The 12,203-nt window shown below is 36.7% G+C and overlaps 1 long non-coding RNA gene across 1 annotated transcript; it reads left to right on the forward strand.

Annotated features, from left to right (window-relative positions):
* Window positions 1–2,215: 2,215 nt before the first annotated feature.
* On the forward strand, window positions 2,216–3,149 carry LOC145559675 (uncharacterized). The gene is made up of 2 exons (XR_014092860.1): window positions 2,216–2,421; window positions 2,730–3,149. It is a non-coding gene; the product is annotated as an uncharacterized LOC145559675 (long non-coding RNA).
* The last annotated feature ends 9,054 nt before the right edge of the window (window positions 3,150–12,203 follow it).

Consider the following 12,203-nt stretch of genomic DNA (forward strand, 5'->3'; position numbering starts at 1 on the left):
GTTAGTATCATGTTAGGGCTAAAGCTTTGATCTTTGATGTTTAGTGACATGCTAGGGTTTGTTATTAATCTTGTTAGTATCATGCCTAGGATCTTGCTATTATTATTATGCTTTAACATGATTATTTTAATTATGATTATTATTTATTTAATTATTATTATGATTATTATTATTTTGATTATTATTATGTTGCTTGATGGGAAATTCTCAACGGCAACCCCTAACTTTTGCTACGCACCAATGGTGACCTCCCCTTTTTTTTTATTATACAAAATGACCTTAGTTAAAAATTTCATCTCACTCATAACCTTACGTCATTAAATATTAACTATGGTTAGATTTATAATTTAAAAAAAAAAACTTAAAAAATTAACTCAACCACTAAAAACTAGCCACCACCTGCTCAGCCACCATCTCCCTTTCCGCCGACTTCCCTAGATTCTTGCGACCTCCAGTGACGCTACCTAGGCTCCCAGACCGCCGGTGACGCAACGCCAGCCCCACCTCGACCACCTTCAAGTCAGATTCCCAAACCCCCGCCCACGACCCAGCCTCTCTCTCCTTCTCACCGTCACCACCACTAGACTGCCGAACTCAAAACCACCAATCAGTCGCACACCACCACTATACAGTGCGGCGCCAGTCCTAACGTTTTGTCGATAGTTCGGTTTATTGCTCGAGTCATCACTTTGTGTCTGATTAAACAATTTGCTAATTAATTCTGTTAATTATACCTTGTTCAGTCATTAATTGAGTCTAGTCACATAGTCCAGCCACATGGTCGTGACATGAGTCTTAACATGTCACCTACACTCACTAGTCTTAGCACACACTTTGAGTATATATCACTATGACCACGTCTTAGGTTCATTTGAGTTTGGGGTATATTCTATTCCTAATCTTCCACATATCTCCATCTACATGCTTTCTCCATATCACCACCCTCATTTTTCTACCTTCTTCTATCCATTGCATGTTGAATAAATTTTGAGTCAAACAATTAACAATGAATATCCCCAAATTCCTTTTCCACAGTACTTGGTCGAGGAGAGAAGGGCGATTAATTAAGTATAACCTCTTTATTCAAGTCTTACTTTTTGATAAAACGATTCGTCAAAAGAGGAAGGCTAAAAAGATAATGGCAACTAATGAGGAAGTTAATGAACTTAGGAGTCAATTGACTGACGTGACTGAGGTGTTAAAGGCTTTAAGCCTCAAAATTGATGACCCTGTGAAGCAACAACAAATGAACCTCATGCAAGAAAGCTTGAGCAAGCTATCTAGTGACCATAAATTTCAGGGCATTAGTTCACAAGGGGTCTTGGTGGATAAAGAACTTCTTTCGCATAATTCCAATGCCAACAACATCCCGAAATTCAAGGCAACTGACAACCCTTATTTTCATTTAAGAGCTTTTGAAACAATAATGAGTGTTAAGGGTATTGATAAGAAAGTGTTTCGCTCTATATTTTCTTTATCTCTTGAAACCGTTTGCCAACAGTGGTTCTTTTCCCTTGACAAAGAGAAAACCTCTACCTGGGAATCGATAATAAATTCTTTCATTGATAGGTACAAGTGCAATATTCAATTTGAAACCGATTATAGACAACTTGAGATGCTAAGACAAAAAGAGAATGAAGCCTTTACTTCTTTCTTTAATTAATGGAAGGAAACTTCCGCTAAGATTATTGAGGTCCCTACTGAAAAGGAGTCCGTCACTACTAAAAAACTTGGAAAAAAGACCCCTAATTAAAGATCCGTTATTTAACTAACGGGTCTGTTTGATGTAAAAGATCTAACATTAATTATGACGGGTCTCTTATGTGTATTAAAAAAAACTTTTAATAAATAAGAGACCCGTTATCAAACCTAACAGATTTCTTCATTATAATAGGTCCCACATCTTTGAGAAGAGAAGAGAAATAATAGATCTGTTCTATATTATGACGGGTCTCTTACATTATTTTCTCTTCTTGACAGCAGCTTTAAGTTCCCCAACATACTCCACTTTTTTTATTTATTAAATCTATCCCTTCAAATTCTTTCATTCTGTCTCATCAAACCCTCTGCCCAAGCCAAAATTAAAACCCTCGTCTTTCCGCCGTCATCTTCTTCCCTTGAATCCCTTCTCCATTGAATCAAAACACTACATTCACACTAATATTGGTAAAAATGGGCTCTTTCTCTAATTATCCTCTCATTTTTCTCTTGTGGAAAAATAAACAACATCAACCAACAATCGATTCAACATATCTACAAAAATCAATAATTGCATTTAAGTTTTCCAAAGATCGAACCCTAATTCAAGGTCTACTTCAATTTTTCCAAGGCAGAAAGAAGTTCAACCTCTTGTGCTAATAGATCTAGAAATTATGAAGATATATTGTCTAATTGATGACCTAACTTATGATCAAAATTGAGGTAATCGATCTATAATTTGATTTTTCAATTTAAAATTTTCTCTCGATATTTAAGATTTGATTATTATTTAACTTTTGAAATTTATTTAATATGTAATTTCCTACCATTCGCCTCTATATTTTTCTCATATTGAACAAATTTATGAGTTGAACTTTATGAAAAGTACTGCAATTTTTTATGTATGCTTTTATGAATTGTATTTGTTGCGGTCTAGTTGCTTATGAAGTTGTGATTTCTGTCAAGGTTTCATATTAGTTTTCTTGTAAATTCTTAATTACAATTGCTTTCATCTTTGTTTTTGGTTGTAGTCGTATTTTCGGGTCTCGCCTTTGGGGTAATTGCTCTGCATTGGCCGAGATGGTTGTCGTATATCCTTGGAGTTATTCACTTTTACAATTTGTAGTTACTGGAGTTTTCTCTCCCTTGTCAAGTGGATAATTATGTTGTTTATTAGAGTGTTGGTTGTAGTATGAGTACATTGTTTTCTTAATGAAGAGTATGTAATTTGTATTATTATTTTTTTGTTTTTTCAGGTTTCCATGATTTCATTGCACTATGTTCTCAAACAAAGGAGAAATGAAATGGAGTATTAAGCGTTGTTGCTTTCACTATAATTGTATATTTCATCAAATTCAATTATTTATTTTTTGTTGCAATTTTATGTTGGATGAGATTTTTTGTATAACATCAATTAAATTTAATACATTCCTATTTTCTGTGGTGTTAAATTGTAACTTGCAATTTATGAATTATCTGCCAATTTTTATATAGCGTATTAAAAAAAATATCAAATAAAAACAAAAAAAAAATAACAGGTCTATTTTTCATATAAATAAAAACAAAGAGACCCGTTATTTGACATGGTAGTTCTATTTGATACCCACTAAACAGACCCCCTATCTCAAATAACAGGTCTATTTTTCATATAAATTATTGATTTTATAACAGACATAACAGACCCGTTATCACATACAACGGGTCTATTTGTCTTTGCAAACAGACCCCCCTAACGAACGGGTCTCTTTATCAAACAGACCCCTGAGCTAGAGACCCGTTGTGAGGCGGTCTCTTAGGCATACTTTAACGGGTCTCTTATGCAATTTTTGTAGTAGTGCGTGAGGATGTTTATCAAGAATCTCCAAGAAAAGTATTCAAAGCACTTAAAATATCAACACAACTTGAATACTTTCAGAGCCGTCTATGACATAGGTATCGAGATCGAAGACAACCTCGAAAAACAAAAAGCTACTAACAATAGCAACCATAGTGGCTGGAAAAAAAAGATGAACGACAATCCTTCTTCTTCCGAAAATGCCCACTCTAGTAACAATTTTAGTACCTTTGACCATAACGGTGTCTTAGCTATGGATAATCAAGGATACAAAAAGAAACCCAGGAGAGAATTCACACCCATTGGAATGACCTACGATGCTGCATTTGATCGTCTCTATGATCAAGGATTAATAAAACCTACTGGCCCTACCGAGGATCCAACGCTAGAAAATCGATCTTCGAGATGGAATCCCAACTCTTAATGCAAGTACCATCGAGGACGTGGTCATACTACTGATGAATGATACAGATTTCAAAATCTCATTCAAGATCTCATAGAAGCAAATAAGATCCCATTGCCTCTAGCTAACGAGAAGACTGGGTGATGATGAAGCATACGACACAAGACAGAGGCGAGCTTCAACGACAAGATTTCATGACTTCTTTTTTCTATTTCTTTTTTTTTATTTCTTTTTTTTTTATTTACCCTTTCCCAAATAAGTCTAGCATAGACACCTTCATATTCCCCTTAGATTAATTTTATAGATTCTTTCTTCCTTTTAATAAAATGAGCATTTATTTTCTTGCATATTATCATTTCATTAAATTGCATTAAAATATACCAATGATTTGAGGAACCCCTTGTAGCCACATCATATTACCTTTCACCCTTCAAATATACAATCCTTTTTTGATACACCACTTTGATCCTCGTCTAACGATAGACCTGTCTTTCTTCAACCCACATCTACCTAACTTTGGGATGGGATGATGTGCAACTTATGCAATTTTCAATTTCATAAAAATCATGGGTGACTTCAAAAGATTAAAATAGCAAAACATAAGTAAAAATAAATAAATAAAGTGTACAAAAGGGCAAGTGTTCCAATGTCTTTGACATGAACATGTCTTTAATATGAGCATGTCTCAGATTGCGTCTCTTATCGAGTGCTTGGTACCGGGCCTGAGAAACATGAATTCCAAGTGAGTGATAGACCGCATGATAGGGATTGCCCGCACTTATAAAAATGAAATAAATGCTAAAGCAAAAGAAAGCGCTAAAAAAGAGTAGAAAGCCTCAAGCATAAAAATACAAAGATTCAAAAGCAAGGTTGCACACCTTGGGGGCTTATCTAGGGTCTTGAGCCTTTATCCCTTTCTTGTATAACCTTTAGCCTAACCACATAACAACCCTTAAAAAGACCTTTTAGAGGTATACACACACTTGTGCAAGGTTCGGCTAGAGCTACGTTCGGCCTAATTCCTAGCGGATACGTAGGCAACCTTACATCGAGGTGCGGCCGTAATACACATGCATTCATATTCACATTCACACACTCACACCACGATCATATGTAGGAATTTCCAATGCTCATCCCTTTTCATTTAGAGCTAGACATGGGGGCTTGATCCGTACATCAATAGCTTACCTAGCCTAAAGAGTCACCATCATTTAACTCTCTTAAAAAATAATATCTTTCCACACACTTAGCCCTTGCGGCCTAACTTTAGTTTCAGTTTCACACACTGCACAGATACATGACCAAATATACTTTCCCTTAGGAACCCTTTGTCATGAAATCGTAACACAACGTTGAAGCATGTATTGTCATATCAAAATCACTCATCAATCATAATCATCATTGCATCGAAGTATGAAGTGCTTAGCCTCCGCGCCTAAGTTACCTAAATACTTTCATTATCGAGTCAACTAGGATAGTCTAAGATGTTACAATCCTTGTACTCTGAGAAACAACATTTGATTAAGCTCATTCAACATGCACCTTCAAAAACTTCACTTCGATTCTTTTTCGTGTCATTCTTTTTCAGGAGAAAGTCGGTACCCTCCACGAAAATGACGGAAAATTTTTGCTTTTTTTTTTTTGCATTTTTTAGTCGCACAATCATAATATAATGCACACACGGGTCATGAGTCACACGTGTCATTTCACTTCGAGTCGAGTCAACCTCGAGTCAACTACAGCGAGTCAAGTTCATACCTTGAGTCACGACAAGTCAATGAGTCAAGCAAAACTAAGTCTTAGGTCAACCCTAAAGAAAGATAAGCAAAGTCCTATAGTTAAAGATTAAATGCAGGTGCATCCCAGCAAGCAAGAACATTCCCGGATTTTTTCAAAAAAAGCAGCGAATATGATACATGAGGTTCTTCCAAGATGAGAGGAGTTTGAGCAAAATTACATAGATCAGTAAATTAGAGATGAAGAGCTTTAATTTACAAAATATTTAAGTGGATTTGGTTGAAAGGAAACGACCAAGTTCAAAGTTCAAAGCAAAACCGAGCAATAGTGGCAGCAAGAGCAGAATAGGGGAGACCCGACTCCAGCGCCAGACAAAAACATTTGTCGTTTAGCAACAGATTTCAGCGCCTGGCACTAGATCTCAGCGTCTTGCGACAGAGCCAATTCTTGGCGCCAGCGATATTTCAACAGCGACATAGCTCGAAGCCTCTCAGAACGGTTATTTCGACTTTATAAAGCAATTTCGGGTTCCTTGGTATCCCAGTTAGCCCCTATAAGCAAATTGGCATGATTAGTAGTCGGCTCGATTACAATCGAAGTAAGTGATTGACCTGACAAAAAAGCGTCTCACTTAGCTTAAGCGCCTAAAACATTGGCTCATTACAAGCACCAAGACATCGGTTCAAAAGCAAGCACATCACTTATACGACAATTTTTCCAAGATTGGATTGTCATCTCCAACTGACAATATTTCCAAAATATGGATTGTCACGCATTTTCTCCAAAACGACAATTTTTCCAACATTGGATTTTCATCCGTGGCAAAGTTTCCAAGCGTGGATTGTCGTACTCCTTCTTTGTTTGGCAAGTTTTTCCAAGTTCGGATTGTCATACATTCATGGATCTTTGGCAAGTTTTCCGAGATTGGATTGTCATACACTGAGTTCCCTATGGAAAAATTTCCCAAAGGATTGTCGTAGGTCTCAACTCATCAAAAATTCCGGCAAAGGTTCCTCAACATGGATTGTCATTCATTTCAGTAAGTGGCAAATTTTCCCGAAGTGGATTGTCGATCGACTCTTTTTTGCAAATGTTCCAAGACACGGATTGTCAATTGTGGAAATATTTTCCTAAAAGGATTGTCGCATAGCATTGACAAATTTCCATGGTGGATTGCTTTCAAGAGTTATATTCCAAGATGTGGATTGTCGATCGTAGCAAAATTCTTATGACAGATTGTTACGAAGCATTGGCAACTTTTCCCGAAAATGGATTTTTGGCAAATTTTCCGAGATACGGATTGTCTCTTGATCGTAGCAACATTTCCAAGGATGGATTGTTACGAAACATTGACAACTTTCCCTAAATCGGATTGTCATACATCATACATGAGTTGTGTTGGCAACTATTCCCAAAGAAAAGAGGACTGTCATCACAGCAAAAGCACCGACATACTGGTTCACAAGTAGCAAAGCGTTGATGTACTGGCATAGCAGCATTAAGGATCAATAAGCAGTGATCTTTTCGAAGACTATCACAGCGGAAATTGGAGGCAGTTACAGGCGTAGCAGTCTTCAGGCGGTTACCTCTAGAGACGTGTGCTCGACGGTGCAAGATACGCGTTTCATAACTCTTTTATCTGTTTAACTAACGCTAGTTTGCAGGTATTGGCGTTACAAGAATGATTTTGGATCGCAGAACGTTCTGAATCATTCTACGTCCCTATCGATACTTTGACTTTTTTTTCGAAACTTGTGTTTCTCCAAACTCAGTCAAAGTGGGGGCTTATGTAGACACCCATTTGTGTTTCATGAAAACCAAACCCGGTGATGAGTACCTTTCACGTCGAATCATAATCGAATGAAGTGAAAGTGTGGAAAGTCTAGTGTTGCGGATAGTTTTTGATTTCTTTTCTCTTCTCTCTGTTTTTGAAAACCTATTTTAAGAAAATAGCCAATCCACTTTGGTTGGTCGATGATATGGGTCCAATAGTAGTGTAGTTGTATCGGGCTTGAAAAGACCTTTCCGACGATATATTATAAGCCCAATTCCGATGAATATTGAGGAAGTTATGGCCAAATTACTGAACTGGGCCTGGTTTGAGCCTTATATGCGGCCCAATGATCTAGAGGAGGGCCTGATATGGATTTATCATTCCTAATGCAATTAGGAATGGTTTTAGTTTTCTAGATTCTTCTAGAAGGTTCTTTTCATTCCTAATTCAATTAACATTGATAAATTGACTTTTGTTGACTTTTTAGAGTTTTAATCAGAACAAAAGAATGTTTTTGAAGAAAATACGATTTTATCCTCCTGTACGGCAATTTCTATTTGATTTTAGAAAACGCGTCAATAATTAAGTTCGCGCCAAACGCCAGCATTAGCGCTTGACGCTAAGCTTGGCGCCTGGCGCTAATGTCAGCATTTGGCGCTAACCTCGTTTTGCGCGTCTGAAGTTTAGTTTGATTTTCTATCTTTTTGGCTGATTTTCTCTATAAATAGCATCCTAAAAACTCCGTTTTAAATCATCTATTCTCACCTATCCTTCTCATCTAATTCTCATCAATTCTTATTCTTTCTAATTCTCTTCTTTCACCAACTCTCATCAAGAAATTCTTGATTACTTTCTCTCCCTCTCTTTTATAAACTAGCCTTTTCTCAAAATACAAAATTCTGCATTCGCAAGACTTATACACACCTAGCCAAGTTCAAAATTGCCTTCACTCTAGACGTGAATGGTTTTAATTTCTGAGGGTTTGGTCCTAAATCTCTCTTTTTATTATTTAATTTAATTGTTAAAATTATTATTTTCCTTGAAGTTACTAACACGTGTATTTTGTTATTAGAAAGAGGTACGACGCATCCAAGTAAGTGCTTTAATTGTTTGCATTGATATTATGATATAGAAATCATGTCTAGGTTATTATTATGATTCCTAGTATCATGTTAGGATACTTGATGTTTTGAATGTTAACAATGATTCCTAGTATTATGTTTATGGAAAAGGTTATAATATCAAATATGCTTATTATGATTCCTGTGATGCTTCCTATATTCTTTCCTAATATTTATCATTGTTAGTATCATGTTAGGGTTAAAGCTTTTATTTTTATGCTTAGTGACATGCTAGGGTTTGTTATTAATTTTTGTTAATATCATGCCTAGGATCTTGCTATTATTGTTTTGCTTTAATATGATCATGATTATTGTTATGATTATTTTAATTTTTATTATTATAATTATGTTGCTTGATATTTATTTATTGCTTGATCACACCTTTTATGCATGTTTAAAGGGAATTTGTACTTGTAATGACGCTTAATAAGATAATTAATAATCTTGTTAGGGTTAATTTGATTATAATTCAAGTGATCGCCAATAATAGTTTATTTGTGCATTAATATTCAACAAACATAGATAAACAGTTTTAGGTTAAATGTATTGATTGCATGTTAGTCAGAAAGCGCACATGAATACGATCAGAATAAAGTAGAGGCCTATTATTAGGGCAGGTTCAATCTCTTTTAGGTTGGATTTGTACCTTCATCCCCGAGCTACCAGTCATGGTTCCAGACCTATTGGAGTTGATGATCTCCTGGATCGTTAAGGGGTGTAACCTTCACCTCGTGAACGGTTTACAAGTTCCTAAAACTTATTGGCGACTCTTTTGCTTTATCTTCTTTCCCTTTGGACGCCACCGTTCTTTAGTGTATGACCACAGTGGGGTTCAAGATGGGGATAATGCTTGAAATACTCCCTACAATCACAATGGGGTTCAAGCTTGGGGTAATGCTTGAAATATTTCCTATAGTATCATGTTAGGATACTTGATGTTTTGAATGACAACAATGATTCCTAGTATCATGTTTAGGGTAATAACTATAATTTCTAATATCAAATATGACAATTATGATTATTATGATGCTTCCTATTTTCTTTTCTAATATTCAAGTTAGTATCATGTTAAGGCTAAAGCTTTGATCTTTGATGTTTAGTGGCATGCTAGGGTTTGTTATTAATCTTGTTAGTATCATGCCTAGGATCTTGCTATTATTATTATGCTTTAACATGATTATTTTAATTATGATTATTATTATTATAATTACTATTTTGATTATTATTATTTTTATTATTATTATGTTGCTTGATAGGAAACTCTCAACGGTAACCCGTAATTTTTGCTACGCACCAATGGTGACCTCCCCTTTTTTTTATTATACAAAATGACCTTAGTTAAAAATTTCATCTCACTCATAACGTTACGTCATTAAATATTACATATGGTTAGATTTATAATTTAAAAAAAAAAACTTAAAAAATTAACTCAACCACCAAAAACCACCCACCACCTGCTCAGCCACCATCTCCCTTTCCGGCGACTACCCCAGATTCTTCCGACCGCCGATGATGCTACCTAGGTTCCCCGACTGCCGGTGATGCAACGCCAGCCCCACCTCGACCACCTTCAAGTCAGATTCCTAAACTCCCGCCCACGACCCACTCTCTCTCTCCTTCTCACCGTCACCACCACTAGACTGCCGAACTCAAAACCACCAATCAGCCGCACACCACCACACAAAACACCGCACCTCCCTCATAAGCCCACACACTTACCGCCAACTGCCCTGCAACAACCATTATCACCACCATCCTAGCCACGCTACATCTACCATACGCAACCACATTCATCTCCCAACCCACCAATCAGCCACCTTGCCCCTAGTGCAGCCCTCAACAACCACCTTACACACCATCTTACAATTTATGGCTAATTGTTCATATTCCAACAATGTAGAATGGAATTGGAACAACCCTAGAAATTGGGAAAAATCTAAGAATTGACAATTGCTTGATTTAAGGTTTGAAAAACACATTGTGATTGAAAATAGAGGACAATCGAACGAATTAATGCTCTGATTGCTCAATTGCGAACTTAATTTGAGCGAAAACGGTGGTTGTAGTGGAAAGAGGAGAGAGAGGAAGGGTCGTCGACGGGGTATGGGTTCTAGGTAATGGTGGGGCTGGGGGTAGCATCGCCGGCGGGGGGAACGGGGAACCCTAGATGTTGGCAGGAGGTGGTGAACTAGTGGTGGGGCTGGCTGGGTTGGAGGTTTTTTTTTTAGTTTTTTTTTTCAATGTTAACCATAGTTAGTTTCTTTTAATTATTTAACTCTCATAAATGTCACAAGTGAGATGAAATTTTTAACTAAGGTCATTTTGTATAATAATAAATAAAAAAGGGGGGAGATTACCATTGGTGCGTAGCAAAAGTTGGGGGTTACAGTTGAGAATTTCCCTTGTTATATTTGTATTTATTGTTATTGCTTGATCACACCTTTTATGCATGTTTAAAAGGAATTTGGTACTTGTAATTACGCTTAATAAGATAATTAATAATCTTGTTTAGGGTTAATTAGATTATAATTCAAGTGATCACCAATAATAGTTTTGTTTGTGCATTATTATTAAACCAACATAGATTAAACCTATTGATTGCATGTTAGTCAGAAAGCGCACATGAATACGATCAAAATAAAGTAGAGGCCTATTTTTAGGGCAGGTTCAATATCTTTTAGGTTGGATTTGTACCTTCATCCCCGAACTACCAGTCATGGTTCCAGACCTATTGGAGTTAACAATCTCCTGGATCGTTAAGTGTAACCTTCACCTCGTAAACGGTTTACAAGTTCCTAAAACTTGTTGGCGACTCTTTTGCTCTATCTTCCTTCCCTTTGGATGTCACCGTACTTTAATGTATGATCACAATGGGGTTCAAGCTAGGGATAATGCTTGAAATATTCCCTACAATATTTGGCGACTCCGCTGGGGGGGATTTCTATTTTAATTCCTGAAATTTATTTTGGCAATGATTTAGAATGAGTGGATGAGACTCGAAAAGTTCTAAGTATTTCATGTGCGTAATTTTGATTAACATTATCGTCATATGCATAAATAAGATCTCATTGGAAAGACCATCCGTAATGAGTTAAAACATTGGATTTTTACACGTAGGAAATTTGAGGAATATCTTTCACAACTAGGATCGAAATATTTGTCGTGCGAAACTGGAAAATTTTATCGAACACAGAAAGCAGCTGAGGCATGTAGGAACTAGCGTCAGAAAACAGAGTCTAGCACTGATGATTTGACTCTGGCACCAAGCGACATCTTTTGTCGCCAGGCGCCAAAGCCAGATCGCGGCACCGGCCTCTGTTCGCTGGCGCCAAGTTCTTCCAATACCGATCCAGAAATATGCGTTCTAATTTTGACCAGTTTTTAGCACTGTTTGTTCGATCCTACTTCCTAGTTGAGTTTTTCTCACTTTTCTGAAATCCATATGTGTTCTACATATGAACATAACCCTCAGGGAATTCATGCTCCATCTACCTGATTGAACGCTTTGTGCAACAAAGGGTACATCCGAGAATGTTGAATTCACCAAACCATGGAAGCGAGTTTTTAACTCGCGGAGTCCCATCCACTGGCGCCAACCCTTCAAGGTTATGCTTCAGCGCGGTGCATCCGGACATT

The sequence above is a fragment of the Chenopodium album genome, chromosome 9 (genome assembly GCF_948465745.1).
Source record: "Chenopodium album chromosome 9, dcCheAlbu1.1, whole genome shotgun sequence".
In the NCBI taxonomy this organism is placed as follows: domain Eukaryota; kingdom Viridiplantae; phylum Streptophyta; class Magnoliopsida; order Caryophyllales; family Amaranthaceae; genus Chenopodium; species Chenopodium album.